Genomic DNA, 22,581 nt, shown 5'->3' on the forward strand with positions numbered 1-22,581 from the left:
GAATTCTTAAGAGAGACCTTGAGAGTGTCCTTACATCCCTTTTTCTGATCACTTTGTGGTCTAAAATAATTAAAGGAAAAGTATAACGTGAGTTATAGGAGGACATAGACAGTAAAACTATATTAGTAAGGAACTTTTCACTTTCCCCTTTCAGAACCAGATAAATCTAACCAAAATACATATATAAGACAGACGTTAAGAAAATAAATAAAATTTTAGAAAACTTAGATATAATACTGTAGTAAAAATCGAATGTGAAAATAAAGGAATATTCCTTTTTCTCAGCAGTACAAGGTACCTACACAAAAACTGACCACGTATCAGGGCACAAATGCTGTACAATCAAATGCAGAAAAGCAGAAATATTAACTGAATCATTTTCAAATCATAACTACAATAAAAGCCTGTAGAAAGATTAAAAATTAACTGGAAACTAAATAATCTAATCCTAAAGAATAAAAGAGTCAAAATCAAGTCAAAGAAGCAATTAATAATTTCATTAAAGAGAATGACAACAATGAAACAACATACCAAAATTTATGAGATGCAGCCAAGCAGTACTTAAGGAAAAGAATATAGCACTAAATGCTTACATCAATAAAAGAGAGGAAAAGATAATCGAATTAGAAATGCAACTAAAAAACAACTTAAATATGCCCAATTGAACGCCAAATTGAAAATGCTGAAAATTAAAGGTGGCTAAATAAAACTGAAAATAAGAAACTTTTGTTCAATCATTTCAGTTGTGTCTGGCTTTCTAACCCCATTTGAAGTTTTGTTTTTTTGTTTTTTTTTGTTTTTTTTTGAAAAGACAAGAGTGGCTTGCCATTTCCTTCTCCAGCTCATTTTACAGAGGAGTAAACTGAAGCAAGAAAAATTAAGGCACTTGTCAGTCATATAGCTAGTAAGTTATCTCAGACTAGATCTGAACACACTTTGTTCAGACTTCGGGCCCAGCATTCTCTTCACTGCAGCATCTACCTGTCATCCTTGAAAGTAACAAAAACATTGAACTAATAACACCAAGAGCTGGTTTTATAGCATTTAAAAAAAAAAGAAAGAAAGAAAGAAAGAAAGAAAGAAAGAACGAACACTAAGAGCTGGTTTTATGGAGTTAAAAAAAAAAAAAAGAACAAAACATCTGATAAAAAAAAGAAAAAAACAAATTACCACCATCATAACCACAAATGAATTTAAAAGCAATTATAAGAAGCTATTTTGCCCAATTATATGCCAACAAATCTGACAATGTAAGGGAAATGGATGAATTTTTTACAAAAATTAATACTTAAATAACCTTATCTTAGGGGGAAAAAGCCCACTATTAATGAACTCTCTAAAAATTAATTCTCAGGGCCAGATGAATTCACAAGTGAATTCTACCATTTAAAGAATAATTAATTCTAATACAACACAAACTATTTGGAAAATAGGCAAAGGAAGAGTCTTATCAAATTCTTTTTATGACACAAATATGGTACTGATACCTAAATGAAAAAAGGGCAAAACAGAGGGAGGGAAGAAACAATAAACAAATTTCCCTAATGAATATTAATGCAAAAATGTTAAATAAAATGCTAGCAAAGAGATTACAGCAGTACATCACAAGGACATACACTATGACCAGCTGGGATTTATACCAAGAGTGCAGGGCAGGTTCAATAGTAAGAAAACTGTCAACACATAATTGATCATATCAATAACGAACCCAAAAGAAATTAATATGATCACCTCAACAGATGCAAAAAAAAAAAAAGCTTTCAACAAAATACAACATTCATTTCTATTAAAAAGAGCAATAAATATTAGAATCAATGGAACTTTTCTTAACATAAATACTATTTATCTCAAACCAGCAACAAGCCTAATATGTAACGGAGATAAGCTAGAAGCTTGTAAGATCAGGGATGAATCAAAGATATCCATTATTATTACTCATTTTTATTTTTTATCATACTAGAATTTTTATTTTTTATCATACAAGGAAACAAAACTATCACTGTTTGTATATGATAAAATTGGACAGAGAATCCCAAATCATCAATTTTAAAAATTACTTGAAATAATTAACAACTTTAGCAAAGTTGCAGGTTACAAAAGAAACCTACACAAGTCATGGGCATTTCTATATATAGCAAACAAAGCTTAGAACCTAGCACCGGCCCTGAAGTCAGGAGAACCTGAGTTCAAATCCAAACTCAGACACTTAACACTTATTAGCTGAGACCCAGGGCAAGTACTTAACCCCCAATTTCCCTCCCCCCCCCCCACACACACCCAGAAAGAAATAAAAAGAGAATCTATCTGCCAAGACAAATCCAAAACTATATGACCAAAATTACACAACACTTTTCATAAAAATAAGAACTCAGATGTAAACATTGGAAAAATATCAATTGCTCATAGACTGAATCAATGTAATAAAAATGACAATTCTATCTAAATATATTTACTTATTTAATATCATGCCAATCAAACTGCTAAAAATTATAAAGTCAGAAAAAGTCATCCAGAAGAACAACAACAACAAAAAGTTAAGAATATCAAGAGAATTACTGAAAAACAAATGTGAAAGAAGAAGTCTAAACAAACCAAATGTCAAATCTAGATGGGAAGTGAAGAGACCCTAACTATTGTGGCTATTGTATGAATAGAGAAAAAAAGACTGATTAGACAGATATCAGAGACAGAATCAACAAGACTTGGGAAATGAATAGATAGGAAGAAGAGTGGATTCAAGAATGCTTCAAAGATAGCAAATAGAATTCTATGACTAGAATGTGCTCAGTGGAAATCTGGGATTTCTATGAGGTAGTAGGGGGACAAAAGTAATGAGTTGTTTTAGATATACTAAGTTTAAGATATTCAGTTCAAAAAGCAATTGATGATAGGGAATTAGATCAGAAGAAAAACTTAGGGCTGATGATATGAATCTGAGAGTCATATGTAACCCATGGAACTTGACAATCACCAAGAGAGAAAAACAACAGAATGGTACAAAAACAACAAAATGGATGAAGATTAAGAAGTCATCAGATATGGCAATAAAGAAATCATTTATAAATTTTAAAATTTTAGAAAAAGTAGTTTCAGCTTGGTGACAAGGTAGGAAACCAGAATGCTAAAGGGTGAGAATTAAAAGTAAAGAAAGGAAGCAGAGAGATTACAAGTCCTTTCCCCCATTCCCCGAATTTGACTGCTAAATGGAGATAAATTGAAAGAATGGTAAGATCAAATCAGGTTTTTAAGGAAAGGGGAGACTGGGTGTGTCAACAGGTAGCAAGAAAGGAACCAAGAGATGGGAAGAGTTCAAGGAATAGAGAGAGAGGAAAGGATGATGGCAAGACAATGACAGTGAAGACAGGAGAAATGAGATTGAACATACTTAAAAATTTTTTTGATAACTATTTCAATATAATTGGTTTCTTTTGTGATCCTACATTTTATTTTATGTATTTAAAAACCTTATTGTGAAAAGGGATCCACTGACTACAGCAGGCTGTCAAAAAAGGACACAATACAAAAACTGGCAGAACCCAAGATCAATTGTATGAACTGACAGAAAACGAAATGAACAAAATCAGGAGAACACTGAACAGAGTAACAGTAATCTTGTACAATGATCAACTGGGAATGATGACAGACTAACTGATGAAAAATACTATCAATGTCAAGACCAAGAACTAATGGAATCTGAATGCATATACATGAGGAGGAGGGGGTGTTGGGTGTTTTTTTTTTTTTAACTTAATTTTTCTGGTTTTCTTTATTGTCTTTTCCTTTCACAACTTGATTAATATGGAAATGTTTTGTATTACTTAACTGTATAACACCTAACGAGAGGGAGGGTGGGAAATAATCTGGAACTCAAAAGTTGTAAAAAGTTAAGTTGTTTTTAACATGTAATTAGAAAAAATATTAAAACTTTAAAAAAATGTTCTAAATAGAAAAAAAAGATTCCCTAACCACAGACCAATTCACTAGATTTTATGGATGACATGCTACTCAATGCAGTGGACTCTAGACCAATAAAAGCCACCTCCAGAGAGAGCTACGATTACTCAAAAGAGATGTCTAGCACTCAATTAGGTTTTTAAAAATTAGACAAAGAATGAATATTGCCAATATTATGAAATGCAGTTGGAAAGAAGCCCTATGAGTTAGATCATCATATTTATTTTATTTGGATGCTCAATGCCAATGGACAATGACCTGGGTAAAAGACTTAATAGATTACAATTGGGAAACTCCAGGATTTTCAATGATTTCAAGAGACTACACAAGTTCATCCTTAAATTCCTAACATTTAATGGTTATAATAACTACAATGCTAGAACAATGATCTTAATCAGAATTTCAGGTGATGTAAAAGCATACCAGTAAATCTAACCAGGGTGAACCAGAAATATATTGAAGCTCAAATCAGTTCCCAAATCATAATTGTTAAATATTCAGTGTGAACATTTACATTCCTGAAATATGTAAATGCTACAAATCAAGGCTTGATTTGTTTTGGTGACTGTCTAGACTTAAGCAAGTAAAGGAGGAAAAGTTAGTAAGGCAGATTAAAGTGTGCATGGTTTACTTAATCATTTACCAGCATAGGGCTAGCTGAAGTCTGTAAAAATGAGGACTTGAGTACAAGACATGAAGGATAAGTATAACTAGGGGAAAAAAGCAGGCTGGTCACTTGCCAAGAGTGAGAGATTATAGATGTACAATGTTAGCAAAATATTTGTACTGATAAACCACAAGATATTAAAAGAACCAAATGAAGACAATGAGCATTTGAACAGATCCTAATTTAATTATTTACAAAAATATAGACACTATAATTACATAGGATGAGATGGAAGAACTGTGATCTGAACCAATAAAATACAACACTGAAAGAATGATTCCATTATTTTCCATAAAATTGATTCAGTTTGAGATAATGCAGTTAATTGTTTTAAAAGAATAGTTAAGATGATAAAAAGCCAACATTTGTAATAATTTAAGATGTATGTTTTACACTGGCCTCTGCAATAAGAGTCGAGAAAGAGATTAAAGGAATTAGAGTAGGCAATGAGGAAACCAAACTATCACTCTTTGCAGATGATATGATGGTATACCTAGAAAACCCCAGAGATTCTACTAAAAAGCTATTAGAAATAATTCATAATTTTAGCAAAGTAGCAGGATACAAAATAAATCCCCATAAATCCTCAGCATTCTTATACACCACCAACAAAATCCAAGAGCAAGAGATACAAAGAGAAATTCCATTCAAAATAACTGTTGATAGCATAAAATATTTGGGAATCTACCTACCAAAGGAAAGTCAGGAATTATATGAGCAAAATTACAAAAAAGTTTTCACACAAATAAAGTCAGACTTAAATAATTGGAAAAATATTAAGTGCTCTTGGATAGGCCGAGCAAATATAATAAAGATGACAATACTCCCTAAACTAATCTATTTATTTAGTGCTATACCAATCAGACTTCCAAGAAAATATTTTAATGATTTAGAAAAAATAACAACAAAATTCATATGGAACAATAAAAAGTCGAGAATCTCAAGGGAATTAATGAAAAAAAAATCAAATGAAGGTGGTCTAGCTGTACCTGATCTAAAATTATATTATAAAGCAGCAGTCACCAAAACCATCTGGTATTGGCTTAGAAATAGATTAGTTGATCAGTGGAAAAGGTTAGGTTCACAAGACAGAATAGTCAACTATAGCAATCTAGTGTTTGACAAACCCAAAGATTCTAAATTTTGGGATAAGATTTCATTATTTGATAAAAACTGCTGGGATAACTGGAAATTAGTATGGCAGAAATTAGGCAAGGACCCACACTTAACACCACATACCAAGATAAGATCAAAATGGGTCCATGACCTAGGCATAAAGAACGAGATTATAAATAAATTAGAGGAACATAGGATAGTTTATCTCTCAGACTTGTGGAGGAGAAAGAAATTTGTGACCAAAGATGAACTAGAGACCATTACAATCACAAAATAGAAAATTTTGATTATATCAAATTAAAAAGCCTTTGTACAAACAGAACGAATGCAAACAAGATTAGTAGGGAAATAACTAACTGGGAAAACATCTTTACAATTAAAGGTTCTGATAAAGGCCTCATTTCCAAAATATATAGAGAACTGACTCAAATTTATAAAAAATCAAGCCATTCTCCAATTGATAAATGGTCAAAGGATATGAACAGACAATTTTCAGATGAAGAAATTGAAACTATTACCACTCACATGAAAGAGTGTTCCAAATCACTATTGATCAGAGAAATGCAAATTAAGACAACTCTGAGATATCACTACACTCCTGTCAGATTGGCTAAGATGACAGGAAAAAACAATGATGAATGTTGGAGGGGATGCGGGAAAACGGGGACATTGATGCATTGTTGGTGGAGTTGTGAACGAATCCAGCCATTCTGGAGAGCGATCTGGAATTATGCCCAAAAAGTTATCAAACTGTGCATACCTTTGATCCAGCAGTGTTTCTATTGGGCTTATACCCCAAAGAGATACTAAAAAAGGGAAGGGGACCTGTATGTGCCAAAATGTTTGTAGCAGCCCTGTTTGTAGTGGCTAGAAACTGGAAAATGAATGGATGCCCATCAATTGGAGAATGGCTGGGTAAATTGTGGTATATGAATGTTATGGAATATTATTGCTCTGTAAGGAATGACCAGCAGGATGAATACAGAGAGGCTTGGAGAGACCTACATGGACTGATGCTAAGTGAGATGAGCAGAACCAGGAGATCATTATACACTTCGACAACGATATTGTATGAGGATGTACTCTGATGGAAGTGGATTTCTCTGACAAAGAGACTTAACTGAGTTTCATTGGAGAAATGATGGACAGAAACAGCTACACCCAAAGAAGGAATACTGAGAAATGAATGTGAACTATTTGCATTTTTGATTTTCTTCCCGAGTTATTTTTACCTTCTGAATCCAATTCTCCCTGTGCAACAAGAGAACTGTTTGGTTCTGCAAATATGTATTGTATCTAGGATATACTGCAACATGTTTAGCATATATAGGACTGCTTGCCATCCTGGGGGGGGGGGGAGGAGGGAGGAGGGGAAAAAACGAAACATAAGTGATTGCAAGGGATAATGTCGTGTAGAAATTATCCTGGCATGGATTCTGTCAATGCGAAGTTATTATTAAATAAAATAAAATTTATTATAAAAAAAAAAAAAAAAAAAAAAAGATGTATGTTTTATATATACAATTCCATCTTATCCTCTCAACAAACCTATGAAATAGGCATTGTTACCCTAGATGGTGGGCCAGAAGACCATACACAAGGATTTTGGTAGACAAATACTGAATATTACATTATCTATGTCTTATTGTGTTTTATTTTGTTGAATATTTCCGAATTATATTTTAATCTTTGTTCAAATCATATTCGTGAGAATATTCTGAATCATATTCGAGGGCTATGTGTTTTGTTATCTTGGATGTAATGGATATAATACTAAACTTGGAATCTGTAAGACAAAGGTTCAAATTCTTTCTCAGACACCTGTTGTATAATACCCTACACAAATAATTTAACCTTATGAGTCGGTTTCTTCATTTATAAAATGAGTAGGTCCTTTCCAGATATAAATCTATAATTCTATGTCCTCATAAAGCTGAGAGAGGTTAGAACTTGCTTAGGGTCATGGCTACTACATATCAGAGGTGGAGCTTCTTTTTATATACACTGAGCTTAGCAGGAACCAGATCTCTATGCCAATCTCTTTGTCTTCTTGCTTGCTGAGAACTAGGTTTCTATGACACTTCCTATCCATCTCCACACCATACTACAGTACACAACCTTTCTGAACCTTTTCCAGGTCCCCTTTATGTGTCTTCCCTCATTAGAATGTAAGCTCCTTGAGGACAGAGGCTATCTTGTTTGCTTATATTTGTATCCCAAGATGACCATATCCTTAGCAAGCCTTTCATCAATCATTTCAGATTGTCCTGTAATGTCCTTAGAGCTTATGGAGATCTCACTCAACTTTCATAGCCCAGTGTAACTGTTACCTGCAAGAGAAACAAAGAACTAGCAATATGCTCAAAGGATCTATAAATAAGAACTTTTAAAAAAATGACAGAATAGCCACATTCTTAAAAAGAAAAGCTAGACAAAATGCAAGATGACAATAACAGGAGACTAATAATCTTTCACAGCAACATGAATTCAATAGATATATAAATTTTAAAAATATCAGATCTGACTATCCTATTGAGGCTTCTGAATGTAAACATTAAAGAATATGCAATCGTAGAATCCCACTATACCGCTTCAAAAACTGAGCTGGAAGTCAGTCATTTTCATTGTTTGTTAAAGTTTTGCAAAACTGGGAATTTTTAGCTTTTTCGTTTTTAAGCATCATTTTTAGCTGTCCATATAATATGAAGAGAAGCAAAAGCAGATCAGACAAGTTCAAAAGTGATTGAGATAATTGTTCAATTTACTTTAAATACAGATATGTCTCATTACTACTAAATTGTTCAGTATAAGTTCTATGAATAGCAGAATATTAAGAAAAGAAATTAAGTGCCTGGAACTTAAATAAACATTCATTTGCGTTCTCTTCACATTCCTTTTGTGTACAATGCCTGTATTATGAAGTAAAAATATACAAACAATGTTGTATAAGTGGTGTGTGTCATCCTATTTTGTGAAAATACCTCAATTTTTTTTTTTTTGGCTGAGGCAATTGGGGTTAAGTGACTTGTCCAGGGTCACAGAGCTAGGAAGTGTTAAATGTCTGAGGACAGATTTGAACTCAGGTCCTCCTGGCTGGTTCTCTATTCACTGTACCACCTAGCTACCCCAAATACCTCAAATTTTAAAAATATTAAATCACATAGAAAAACCCTCTAAATCACTATTGAAGAAATTTAAATTAAAACAACTCTGAGGTACCATTTAAGATCTAGTGGCTAATTAATTAACAGAAAAGGAAAATAACAAATGCTGAAGGGACATATGCATTGCTGGTATAGTTGTAAATTAGTTAAACAATTTGAAACTATAATGAAAAGCTATAAATAGAGCTATGTATTCTCTTTGACCCTGCAATACCACTACTAGGTCTAAATATCAAAGAGCTCAAAGAAAAAGAAGGACTTATGTGAATAAAAACATTTATAAAAAAAAAAATCTGGGAAAAGCTAAACAAATTGATACAGAGTGAAATGAGCAGAACCAGGAGATTCTGTAACAGTAAGAGTAATACTGTATCAATAATCAACTATTCTGAACAATGCAATGATCCAAGATAATTCAAAGGATTCATGATATAAAATGTTATCCACCTCCAGAGAGAAAATGGAGAGCAACTGATACAGATCAAAGCATTTTTTTTTCCACTTTATTTTTTTTAAGGTTTGGGTTTATTTGGTTTTTTTGTTTGTTTGTTTGTTTTTTTTGCAACATAGCTAATATGAAAATGTTTTGCAGGACTTCACATATATATTTCTTCTTTCTCAATGGATGGGGGAGGGACTAGAGAAAGGGGTTATCAATAATTTAGAATTCAAAAAAGTTTAAAAATTATTTAAAGGTAAAAAATATATAAATAATATTAGAAAAGAGAACCACTACTTTTAAGATATTAGCACATAAACCCATTTAAATCCATATACAATAGCCAAATTCCAGAAAGGGCAGTTCCTGAGCTAGTGCTATAATCTGTGTACATAAATGAGTGTAAAATCATAAAATAGCACAACTTTGTGTTCTGATTACCATAAAACCTAATAGCTTTTTACTAATCACACAAATTCTTGACTATTTCATACTTTAACATACAAATAACTTATTAGCTACTTAAAATTATACAATACTGAATTTCAAAACTTGTCTCTTGTGCTACAGTTCTGTTTTATTGTCCTGCCTTAGTTTCCCTGAATTGTTCTGCCTCAGTTTCTAATTGTTCTGCTCAATTCTGCAAACCACCCTTCCCTCTTAATCATCAGAATATTTGATAAAGATAAAAGATCTTTTTTTTTAGAATACCAGAATGCCTCTCCCCATCCCAATCTATCAGAATATCATATATTGTTTTATCAAGATGCCTCTCCCCACCCAGTCAGAGTCCCCTTCCTAGCTCTTAGCACTCTGACTCTGCCCCTGCATCTGTTTGCTGGATTCTTGGAGATGACAGTCTCATTCAGCCCTGGGACCAAATCATGAATCTATTTGGTACCAGTAAATCTCTCCCTTTCAAATAAATTATTAAATACTCTCTAATCTCTATCTTCCCTCAGTTTCTCTGACATTACAATCAATTAAATCAAATATATTTCATCAGTATTTTATATTTTCATGGCCCCAATCAAAGTTTAAATATCAAAGAAAAGGAAGTTTGGTTTAAAAATAACTATTATGTTTTCATTTGCATTATTTCGCATGACAGGACACAAAAGCTTTGCAAACATATCATGAAATTAGCATAACTGAGTGTTTTATATAGTCATACTGAAAAATACATGTAGATAAGAGATACATCCTGCAAAGAAACTTCAACTCAGAAAAAATTTAAGATATTCCCCAATTTAAATATTAAGATATTTAAGATATAAGATGGAATTATTATTCCACAAAAACCGATTCTTGATATAATCTATAAAGTTGTTAAATGGAATTCCATATAAAAGTTCCCATAGTGTTGGAGAGATAAGAGTAAACCCATTGCACTAGAAATGGCTGAGGTATGTGGACTGAAATAAGAATTTCAAAATACCAGTCAAATTATGTAACACATTCTAGAATAACTGATACTTTACTTTTGGAAGCCTCCTTGCTATTCTTACTCAGCATACAATAAGATGAAACTACAGGTATCTCTCAAAAAGCAAGCTACCTTTTTTGTTCATTATGTGCATGCTAATGTCATTCAAGAAGAATTTTTATTTTGACAGTCCCGTTTATAAATTACACAAGCCATTAACATTTTGAAATGGACTTCTGCCTGAAAAGAAATACTTCAAACTCTTTAAATTAAGAGAGCTCTTCTTTTTTAACCTTTTAAAAAGCCTGATATACTATTTCACAAACATAGACCCAAATCTGTGCATGTGAGAGGGATGAAATGCCTTTTTGTTTTTGTTTTTTAATTATAGCTTTTTATTTACAAGATACATGCATGGGTAATTTTTCAGTATTGACCCTTGCAAAACCTTCTGTTCCAACTTTTCCCTTCTTTCCCCTACCCCCTCCCCTAGATACATGTTAAAGTATATGTTAAACACAATATATCCATAGTTATTTTGCTGCACAAGAAAAATCAGACTTAGAAATAAGGTAAAAGTAACCTGAGAAGGAAATCAAAACTGTAAACAAACAAAAACAGAGGGAGTAAAGAAATGCTATGTTGTGGTTCATACTCATTTTCCCATAGTTCTTTTGTTGGGTGTCGCTGGTTCTCTTCATTATTGAACAAATGGAACTGATATAGTTCATCTTATTGTTGAAGAGGGCCACGTCCATCAGAATTGATCATCACAGAGTATTGTTGTTGAAATATATAATGATTCCTGGTCCTGCTCATTTCACTCAGCATCAGTTCATGTAAGTCTCTCCAGGCCTTTCTGAAATTATTCTGCTGATCATTTCTTACAGAACACTAATATTCCATAAACATTCATATGCCACAACTTATTCAGCCATTCTCCAATTGATGGGCATCCATTCAATTTCCAGTTTTTAGTCATTACAAAAAGGGCTGCCACAAACATTTTAGCACATACGGGGTCCCTTTCCCTTCTTTAAGATCTCTTTGGAATATAAGCCCAGTAGTAACACTGCTGGATCAAAGGGTATATACAATTTGATAACTTTTTGAGTAAAGTTCCGAATTGCTCTAAGAGAGCTCTTTTGATGCTTGCTCTCCTTCCCCCAGATTGGAAAGGTTTTGAATTTATATTTAATTCTGGAGGCAATAGCAAGTCAATTTGTTTTCTCTAAGTGAAGATTATTTCACTTAAAAAAATTTCAGCTCCAAATTTTCCTTTTTACCCACCCACTGGGTAAAAACATTCATTATATCTCATGCAAAACATAAGTTCACTTTAGCCACATTGGAGGAGGAAAAAAAAGCTAAAAGATTCAATCTTAAGTCCAACTTGATCCATTTTCTCCCTCTACAAGTTAATAGCATTTTTCATCATGAGTCTTGGAATGGTCACAAATCATGGTATTGATCAGAATCTTTCACAGTTGACTATCAAAATATTGCTATTTGGAGTGTAAAGTATTTTCCTACTTTTTTTCACTTCACTTTGCATTATTATAATGGTTGTTAAAACATCTGGTTTACTTTATTGTAAAAGAAAGCTCTTTAGTTGTCATTCAGTACTTTTCACAGATATTCTGGCAACAGACTCTTCTAACAATCCTGAAAATTTTTATCAATGGTGATGAAAGTCACTAGCTTTATCAGAAGCAGGTTTCTGAATTATTCCATTTTTTAAAAGAATGTCAAAAAATGAGAGCAAAATGTTTCTTTTCCACATAGAAGTTTGCCAGCTTTCAAGATGACAAACTTTAAGCACTTATTCAAACTAAAAGCAAAAGTTTTTCTTTCTTTTTTAAAGAGAACAACCCCACTCTTGAAACATTTTCAAAGAAAGCATTTTATCTACTGGTTGACTGACATGGCAGATATTTTTAACTGACTACATGAATGAGATAAACTTTTCAAACCACAGTCAACAAAATCTATCAATTTGAAAGAAAGTAGAGCCTAACATACTTGAAAACTTTCAAATGCAGGAGGAACGCTAACCAATTTAGGATTGATATACTATTCTGTTTCTTTCTCTGAAAAGAGAAATCTTTTAAGTGGATACATTTCAGAAAAATTTTCAAAAATCACTTCTACCTTTAATATTAATAAAGTTGAACCAGGGAGTCACAACACTTTTCTTCCTTATGTAAAACTGTATTAAACATGTTGGCTAGGTTAGAAAATGTCACTGGTTTTAGGATTTAAAACTGACTACAATTTAAAAAATGACTATCCTCAGCTAGTAAAGGCAGCTACAGAAGCTCTAATTCTATTTGCAACAACCTTCGTAAAACAGAAATCTCTAACACCTCTAAACATCAAAACAATCAAAACTGATTTGACATACACATGATATTCAAGGTACAGCTTCTAGGGGAAATACAGCATTTTAAGGTCCCCTGACCTTAGAGTGCTTTTGTTCTAACAATCTGTCAATGATTCTAAAGTCTTCTAGCTTTAGAATCAGTGATTCTGAAGTTTCCTCTCCTTTTTTCCCCCTTCCTCCCTTCCTTCCCCCCCAAGAGTGCTATTGTTCTAACAGTCTGTCTGTCAATGATTCTAAAGTCTTTTGGACTTAGGATAGTCTTATAAACATTACTGACCAACAGATAAATAATCTGTTGGTCAATGATAACCAAGTTCCTGAGATAATAGTGAATAGACCACCCCTCGAACCTACCTGTAAGGTCTGGTCTAACTATCCTATAAATCTATTTTCTTGCTTTTGGTTCTTTGTTAAATTCTTTTGCAACTTAACCCATTTATTTCAATTGGCATTACAATAAACTTTGCCCCTTGAATTGGATATGGGTTCAAGACTGTAAATTCTTTTGAGACACTTCGTGACACCAGTCTGCGACCCTCAACCTTTTGGGGCCTTTTCTGAATCTCAACAATCCTAGCCATATAACATAGTAGATCCCTCCTGGATTTCCAAATTATTATATATAACAGCAATAAATTTAAAACTACTTCACTTTATAACTATCACAAGTTATATGTAACTTGTGATCCACAAGGTATCCTTGTGGTTAAAGTGGAGTTAGATTAGTAATTCTTAAACATTTACTGCTAATAAATCATAATTTTAGACTCCAAAAATCAATTACATATGGCATTTTGCAAACCACAATTTTAAGAAGCTGAGAACTAGACAATAGTAGAATTAAACAGATATAAACCACTGATCTGACGAAATTAAAATATCAACTTAGAAGAAAATTCCTGGTAGCACCTATAGATCTGTGCATAGCACAATGTTGTTTATTTACTAGTTTACTAATCCCTTGGATATAAGCAAAAATGGCATTTTGAATAAATTTGCAGAAGATGACAAGTTAATAAAAAGGATAATAGAATCAAGATCCAAAAAGATCCAGCAGACTATACAGTTGAGCTGAATCTAAAATGGTATAACTTAATTAAGTACACATAAAGTTATTTAGGTTCAAAAATGCACTTTTAAAAAATATGAGGAAAATATGACTAAGCAATAATTTGTCTGGAAAAAGATCTGAGAGTTTTAGTAGACTGAAAGTTCACTATGTGTGATATAACAGAACAAACAAACAAGATATTCTCAGACTACATAAAGAAATGCATGACTGTTCCTAACATCCTGTTCAGCTCTAGGCAGCACATTTTAAATGGTAAATTGGAGAGCTTGCACAGAAAGGGGCTCAGGGGAAAAAAAAAGAAAAAGATTCAAGTCCATAACAATTAATCAAATGAACTGGGTATATTTACATTAGAGGAGGTGGGAAGGTGGAAATATACTATAGTAGATGATTTCCAAGTTAAATTTGAAAGACAATTATATGGCAAAGTAGGATTAGATTTACTCCATTTGACAGAAATAGGAACGATGGGTAGAAGATAAACAGAAAAATTAACAAAGGAAAATGGACTATCTTGGAAGACAGTTGGTTCTCATCCATTCTAAATTTTCAAGTAAAAGTATTATTGGTATTTATTAAGTATTATTCAAATATGAATTCTACTAAGGAGGCTTCTGAGATTGCTTCTAATTCTCAATATGGCTAAAATCATTACATTATGTATCTACCACAAACTACTTTTATTCAACAAATATTTTTACTTTTCTCAAAAGCTCTGACACTGATGAACACAAACAAAAATCAGATAAGATCAAAACAATTTTTCAGGAAATTATTATCCTACTTCTCTACCTACTTTAGAAAGTACTATATTCAATTAAGAGCTTTTGTACCTTACTCCTCAACTTACATATTTTGACACCTGTATTTAGGTAGTATCTAATGATTTCCAGAAACATTTATATGGTCATTATCTCATCATTTAACAACAACAACAAAAAAAGATACCCATACATAAGCAATCATTTCAATGACATTTGAAATATGGTCTTTAAGAGAGAACTAGAAAAGCTAGATTTTTGCTGGGGTTTTTTCCCCTCTATAATGGACAATGTCTCAGGTACATAACTACTAGCCATTAGCCCAAATAGTTATAATTTCAATTAAAGTACAAAAATCCACAATAACATCATTATTAATAATATGCATCCCTCTAGACCATTAGAACATGACCCTTTGTCCATGCAGCTGTACCCTAAGTGATGAGGTCCCAAATAAATGTGTGTGGTTGGCAGAATATTGATGGAATTGCTTCCTGGGGTAGGCAGAGAAGGATACTGATAGTGATCACTTTAACTTCATAGTCTCCCAATAAGGAGGTGGTGAGCAGCTCCACCTTGCTATGTCTAGTCAGAAATCTAAGTTATGTCAAACCACTATGGTTAAGTTTCCCCTATAAATCTGTCCATGGCTCAGGCCTCTTTGCTAAGCACTCTTTTGGGTCAGTCTATGAAGCTACTCTGCTTTATGCTGTTTTTCCCCTCCTTCAGGTCACTGGGCATCTCTCTTCCCCCACTATGCTTCTATTTTCTCTTTCTTATAGCTAACTATTTTAGGGTATAAAAATACCTCTATAGATTTAGTCTGTCAGCTAAGGTTATACACTCCAATTTCATGGGGTGTTCCCTTTCTACTGGTTAAATTTGAATTCCACGAGGGAATTTGTTCTTTCCATTGTTAAACCCTCTTTCCTTTCTAACTATACTCTCCCAAATCGATTTCACATTTGCCATTCCTGATTTTTACTGTATCTCTTCATTTTATTATCTCTTCATTTAGTCTGTTACCTCTTTTCTCATAAATAAACCTAGATTTTGCCAAAAAGAATGGTCATGATGAATTCTTCATGTGACCAAACCCCAACATTTAGTGTCTATAATCTCATCATTCGGTGCTAAATCCCAACACGTAATTTGAAACCAGAAATTGCTCTCCTAACCCACATCACTAAAGACCAGCAAGGCCTTTCTATTAGCTCTATAGCTGAAATTTCCCATATATATATATATTACCTCCCCATTGGAATGTGAACTCCTTCACATGTGAGAATGTGAGAACAGGTGCTGTTTTGCTTTTTTTCTAGTTGTATCCCCAGCATTTTGCATAGCACTTGACACAGTCAAAATAGCTACAAACAATACTTCAAATTAAAATACAATTTGGAGACAATCCAGTGAGAATTCCTAAGAGACACAAAGCAAGAGGCAAAAAAATATTTTTTAAAGGTTATAATGTTTAATAAATGTAATGGGTTCAATAGTGGAAAGTATTGGAAAAGAAATGAGAACTATAAAAGAACAATTGGAAGGAGAATTAACAACTTGTCACAAGATATAAAAAATCTTTGCCTAGGCAACAAATTTCTGAAAACTACAATGAACAAAATAGATACTAATGACTCCATAAGATAACAATATTTAAAACAAAATCAAAAGACTTGAGGGAAAAAAGGAGATAATATAAAATATCTTATTAGCAGTAACAACTGATCAGGTAACAAAAAGAGGATTAGAAAAATTGAGAATCGGTGTATTATATGAACACCACCACAAAGCCCTGGCAGCATATTTCAAGAAATCTTCCAAGAAAACTGCTCATTTCTTTTAGAACCACAGGGCAAAGTGGAAATAAAGAGACAATCCACTTATTACCTGCTGAAAGAAACCCCAAAATGAAAACTTCCAGGAGCATTACAGCCAAAATTCAGAGCTTCCCTATTAAAACACAAAACAACAACAACTGCAAACATCCAGAAAGAATGAACTCAAGCATCAGGGAGTCACAGTCAGGATCACAAGTGATTTGGTTGCCATCTCTACAAAGGAGTAAATAGTTTGAAATATGATATTCCAAAATGCACATATGTGTATATATATGTTTGTGTGCATGTGTGTGTTTATAGCCAAGAATAACTTACCCAGTAAGACTTAATATAATCCTGCATGAGGACAAAAAAGTGAATTTTTAGTGATAGAGATATGTCTGTTGAAAAGACCTGAGCTAGTACAAATAATTAAATTCTAACTCCCAAGTGAAACATGAAAAGGTTAACAAAAATGAACACTGGAAAGGCCTAAACAAAGAAAAGGTGTTAAATTATAACACAGGAAAATGATGAACGTGTCTCTTCTGATCCTTTTTATCTTAGGGTTCATACAGTCCAAAAAGACACAAAGCTTGGAATTATTCTGGTATATTTCTAATTATCTTAAAAGAAAAGTGGAAAAGAAAAATGTATGTGATAAAGCAAATGAGTTTTTCCTCAAAGTTAAGTAGTTTACTACTTAATACAAATACTGTAATACTTCAATAGCACAATTTCTCATCTACAAAACGCTTGTATACTTTATAATCTTAACCACAAAACTGTCACCTGTAATATACTTTGAGTAATATATTTAATTTTGTGCAGGATCATGCTGAAATAATTACAAACTGTATGTTCCTCTATATGGAAAAACAAAAATATGAACAAATAAAGCTCAAGTACACATGAACCATATAGCTACATCACTCCAAAGTACTAGAAGAAATCTGGCATAAGTTAATTATTATTTACTTTACAATACTCTGAATATAAACAACCAGTTCCTTGAAAAGAAAAAAAAATTTGCACCATATAATTTGATTTCAAAAGAATGTTTGTTTGTTTGTTTTTTCCCAAAAAATTACAATAGATAGGAGTTATTAAGACCTAATTTCAAATTCAGCCTCAGCTAAATTCAGTTGACTGAATGACCCTGGATAAATCATTAATCTCATTTGCCATAGTTCCTCATGGGTAAAATGGGGATAATAATATCACCTACCTTACATGACTGTAAAGATAAAATGAAACAATAATTGTTAAGTGCTGAGCACAGTATCTGACCCATATTTGGTGCTTTACATTTTTCTTCCTCCTGGTTTGGGTTTTCATAGTAGCTAAAAACAAATTCAAAGACTTTAAAACTATTCCTCATGTCCAGTCAATACTTATGCCATAAGACAGAGAAGGACTTCTGCTGTTTTTTTTTTTTTTTTTTTTTTTTTAAGTACTGTTACTATAGATGACATAGGAAGAACAACTGAATCTGTTATTTCACTGGTATAAAAGAACTATCTAAATAAGAAACTCTCCTAATACAGGTAGGTAACTTTTTTAAATAGCTGAAGAAATGCCTAGGGCTCTGAGAAGTTAAGTGAATTGCCCAGAGTTGGGACTTAAACTCGGACTTTCTGGATTCCTAGATTGGTTTATTCTATACATTGTATAAAGCTATTCTTTAAAACACATGACCAAGTATTAATAAGAATTACATACTGTTATAAGGAAAGTAAGGATTATTTTGGTTTTGTCTTTATACTCCCGTATCTTAATTGATACTTAACTACTTCTTGATTCGGTGACTAATGTATTACAGAATGAGAAATATCCATAATGTATAGCACCTCAAATCGAGGATCAGTGATGAAGGCAGTTTAGAAAAGAAAAAGCTCTGGACTGAAGAAGAAAGTGAAGTTCAAGTGAGGTGCCCTTTGGTTACCCAACAGCATTAGGTAACCAAACGCAACTCCAAGTCTCCCTGCTCCACATCCATTGATAATTTCATTTTACCATGCTGCTTCAGGATCAGATACTAAAGATTTTCTATAAGATAGTTAATGGTAGATAATTTAAGCAATAGATATGAAACAATGTTTCAAAAGCCTTAAATGCCAAGCTAAAGGACACAGATTTTACCTTCTAGATAATAAGACTACAGAAGAATTTTTTTAATTAATGGAAAGGTACTCAAATTTTAGAAAAATTACTATTAACATCAATAGCTCATATTTGCAACAATCAAAAATGCACTCATTAAGCACCTATCTACCCTCAAGGAGCTTACATTTCAATGGGGAAGGCAATATAAATAATAAATTATAAACCAATACTTTACAAAATATGGAGTAGATGGAATATGGTCTTAGAGGGAAGGCACTCAAGGGAGAAGGGGGAATTAGCCATGTAACAGGAAGGCTCTATATTAGATGCTTTCAGAGATCTCTTCCCAGTCCCTACCCATTAAAAAATGCCAAGTGGCATGAAATGGATGCTATTAAAATTTTTTTTTCCTTTTACAAAGCTCCTTCATTTTTTATCATTTTACCCTCACAGTTTATGAAGAGGGCAAGGCAAATATTATCAAAACTAGCTGGCTTCAAGAAATTAGATTAGGGAACAATGCTCTTTGAATTATTTGAAGATAACTCAGAATATCACAATGCCAAAGTTGGAAACCACAGCCCTAAAAAGTGCAATGAAGTCTCCCTGTGTACATAACAGAAGGAAAAAGGTTATTGTTTGATCATAGAATTACAGCTAGAAAGGGAAGATGTCTCCCAGTATGTGATAAAGCAAATGAGTTTTTCCTCAAAGTTAAGTAGTTTGCTACTTAATACAAATACTGTAATACTTCATTAAAAGGGTTCAGGAATGTGCCTATTTGAGTTACTATTTGCATCTGTAAGAAACTTCTCCCATAGGGAAGAAAGGATTAAAAATAGGCATTATAGAGATACACAACAGGAAAAGCACTGAAGAGGAAGAAGGCTCTGGTAAGTAGAGAAAATATCAATATTTATTTGGAGAATTGTGATGAAGTTAAATGTATAGGTTAAATTCAATCAAACAAGAGATCTTTATGAAGTACCTATTACGTGTCAGGAAGGAATTCACATTCTAATGGAGAAGCAAGTACAGGTATAAGTATACACAGGATAACTATTTTAAAATTTTAGTTTAACAACTAATGAGGATCTGAGCTATGATGGGATCTATGCTAGCAAAGGGTCAGATGTAAGACTTGTGGGATACAACAGGCACAGTCTTGCAATTGATTGGTTATGTAAAGGCATTTGAGAATAAGGAGTTGAGAATAACAAGGACACATTTCTTTCCTAGCACCATCTGTGGTAGAATGAGGTACTAATAGAAGAGATTCTCCATTTCTAGGCATACAGGGTCTGGAAGAATTTAACGGTGTATGTAAGGGCATGAAAAGGGTTTGCATTTTCGTAAGCACCTGGGGGGGAAAATAATTTGAATGAGCCATCTAACATATAAAGGAGGCAGATGGAAGAAATTTCTAGTAGTTTTCAGAAAAGCAATCTTGTGTTTCTTGGGGCCAGAGAGGTGCAAGATATCCTGCCTAGGTTAGTGAAGGGGAGTAGAATTTGCAGTGACATGCATACATACAAGTAAGACAGCCGAGAATGCCAGATTTATAATATCTGAATGCAGGCTACGTTATAGGAAAGAGATGACAATTTTGTCAAGGGGGAAGGTTAAACGCGGTGAGCATATACAAGGGGTGGGGGGTTGCTTTGGTAAAGGAAGGTTACAGGACTGTGAAAAGAAGGGGAGAGTGGAGAAAGGAGTGCCGAGCCTCGGTCGAGCCCTTATGTTCTATCAGGGGTGTTGGAAAAGAAGACAGGCCACGTCGGGTCTCCAGTGATGGGTTTGGAGGGTGGGATAGCCCCTAACCCCGAATTGATCTATTTCAGAGCAAAGCAGGTGAGGCTAGGCAAAGGAATTGAGTGCAAAGGGAGCCCGCGTCCACCCCACCCCGGCGGGGATGAGGAGGAACCGTGGCGGTGGGGGAAGGGGGAGGTCACACATTACATAACCAGGCAGCTGCCTGCGAGTGCGGGCAGGGGGGAGGTGGAGGTGCAGAAAAGCCACCGCCTCCTTGGCTCCCCCCTCCCTCCAGGACCGGAGGAGGAGCTGAGACTAGGGGAGAACCCCGGGCCCCTCCCCCACCCACCCAGGCTCTAAATCGGCGGCTCCGGGAATAGCCCGACTCCCTCCCCTCCCCCACGGCACGGCCCCGGCCGACACCAGTGATTAGATCCCTCGAGGGTCGGTTGGGAGGGGGAGGCTAATCGGCGCCACGGCCCCGGGGAATCCAACCCAACCCAACCCAACCCTAGTCCTCAGCCCCTCCTCCCGGCCGATGGCTCCAGTAACGGGGGAGGAGGGGGTGTCTCTCACCTTTCGTTTTGCCCCAGACCACCATGCCCGGTCACAGCGGCCGCCTCCTCCCTGACTGGCTCCGTCTCCTCGGCTGCCGCCACTGCTGCTGGGTCCCCTCGGCCCGGGCCGGGATGGGAAGGGAAGGGGAGGGAAGGGAGGAGGAAAAGGAGGAGGAGAAGGGGAGGGAGGTTGGGGGGCGGGGTGGGAAGAGTCACATCGCTCGCGCCGCGTTTTCCATCCCGGGCGGGCCTCGGCTGGCTCGCGCGGTCCCTGCCTCTCTTGATCTCCGGGCTCCTCCTCTGGCGGCGCGCGGCTCCAAGCGTGACCCACTCCCACAGCTACACTCTTGCCTACACATACACACACGTACACCCACGCGCACACGTCTCGCACCCCTTCCCAGGGCGACCCCTAACGACGGGAGCCGCGCGCGGAACGAAGAAACACCCCTGCCCCTTCTGTTGTGTCCCTCCTCCTGCTCCCCTCCCTGTCTCCCACACACACACTCTATCTCTCTCTCCCTAGTAGCTGCAGCAGCCGCCGACCGGAGGTGGCTTTTCCCTCCGTGGGCACGTGACCGTCTAGCTCGCGGAGAAGGCGGAGGGAGAGACTAGGGGGGAGAGGGGGAGGGGAGTGAAAGAAGGAATGGGGATAGAAGGGAGGGGAACGCTGCGTCCCCGCCTCGCCGCCAAAACGGCAGTTCCAGCAACCAATGGCTGGGACGCGACTACGCATAGGCCCCGCCCACTGGCTCGACCCCACCCCCCGCCGCAACTCCAAGCTACTATCCAGGGCTGCGGGGCTCCTGTTGCAGGGCCTTAACCCGCCTCGCTCTCTGCGCTAGCAAAAAAAAAAAAAAAAAAAAATCTGTTTGCGTCGGACCCGCAGCGGGGCTTGCTGGGGGAAGAGGCGGGGAAGGAAGGTCTCTGCAGTGCAGTCAAGGCCCGAGCTATTCGTGCCTCCTGCTACCTCCTCACCTCCAACTCGAGCTGCGGACTAGTCTGCATTGCATCCTACGTATGTGTGCCCCCAGGGAAGAATCGCTACCTCCCGCCCTGCCTCCCACCCCCATCCTCCACACCCCACCTCTGTCCCCTTCCCGGGACTTCCAGGGTAAAACCAACCCACGAGTCTTTGTGAGCCGCCTCAGCAGTTGCTGATGGAAGAGACAAACATAGGGAGAGAGTCCAGAGCACTGCACTCACGTGAAATCAGTCTGGTCACATCTCCTTACAGTGCTGCATTGCGGGGATCGCCCACGCGACCCACGGCTTCCCTGCACTACCAAGACGGCCCTCGGCGAGGCTCCCCAGCGGTAGTGCTACCGGGCCACTAAGGCAAAGCGCTGCCGGCTACTACTTCC

At 35.7% G+C, this 22,581-nt stretch overlaps 1 protein-coding gene across 2 annotated transcripts in view; it reads right to left on the bottom strand.

The window, feature by feature from the left end:
• Positions 1-21,662, bottom strand: part of REV1 (REV1 DNA directed polymerase) — a 105,578-nt gene extending 83,916 nt beyond the window's left edge. For both annotated transcript variants that reach the window (XM_051984716.1, XM_051984715.1), the window contains exon 1: positions 21,237-21,662. The gene's annotated coding sequence lies outside the window, so the exon portion shown is untranslated. The remainder of the gene's footprint in view (positions 1-21,236) is intronic.
• Positions 21,663-22,581: the final 919 nt, after the last annotated feature.

Source organism: Antechinus flavipes, chromosome 3 (genome assembly GCF_016432865.1).
Source record: "Antechinus flavipes isolate AdamAnt ecotype Samford, QLD, Australia chromosome 3, AdamAnt_v2, whole genome shotgun sequence".
Taxonomy (NCBI): domain Eukaryota; kingdom Metazoa; phylum Chordata; class Mammalia; order Dasyuromorphia; family Dasyuridae; genus Antechinus; species Antechinus flavipes.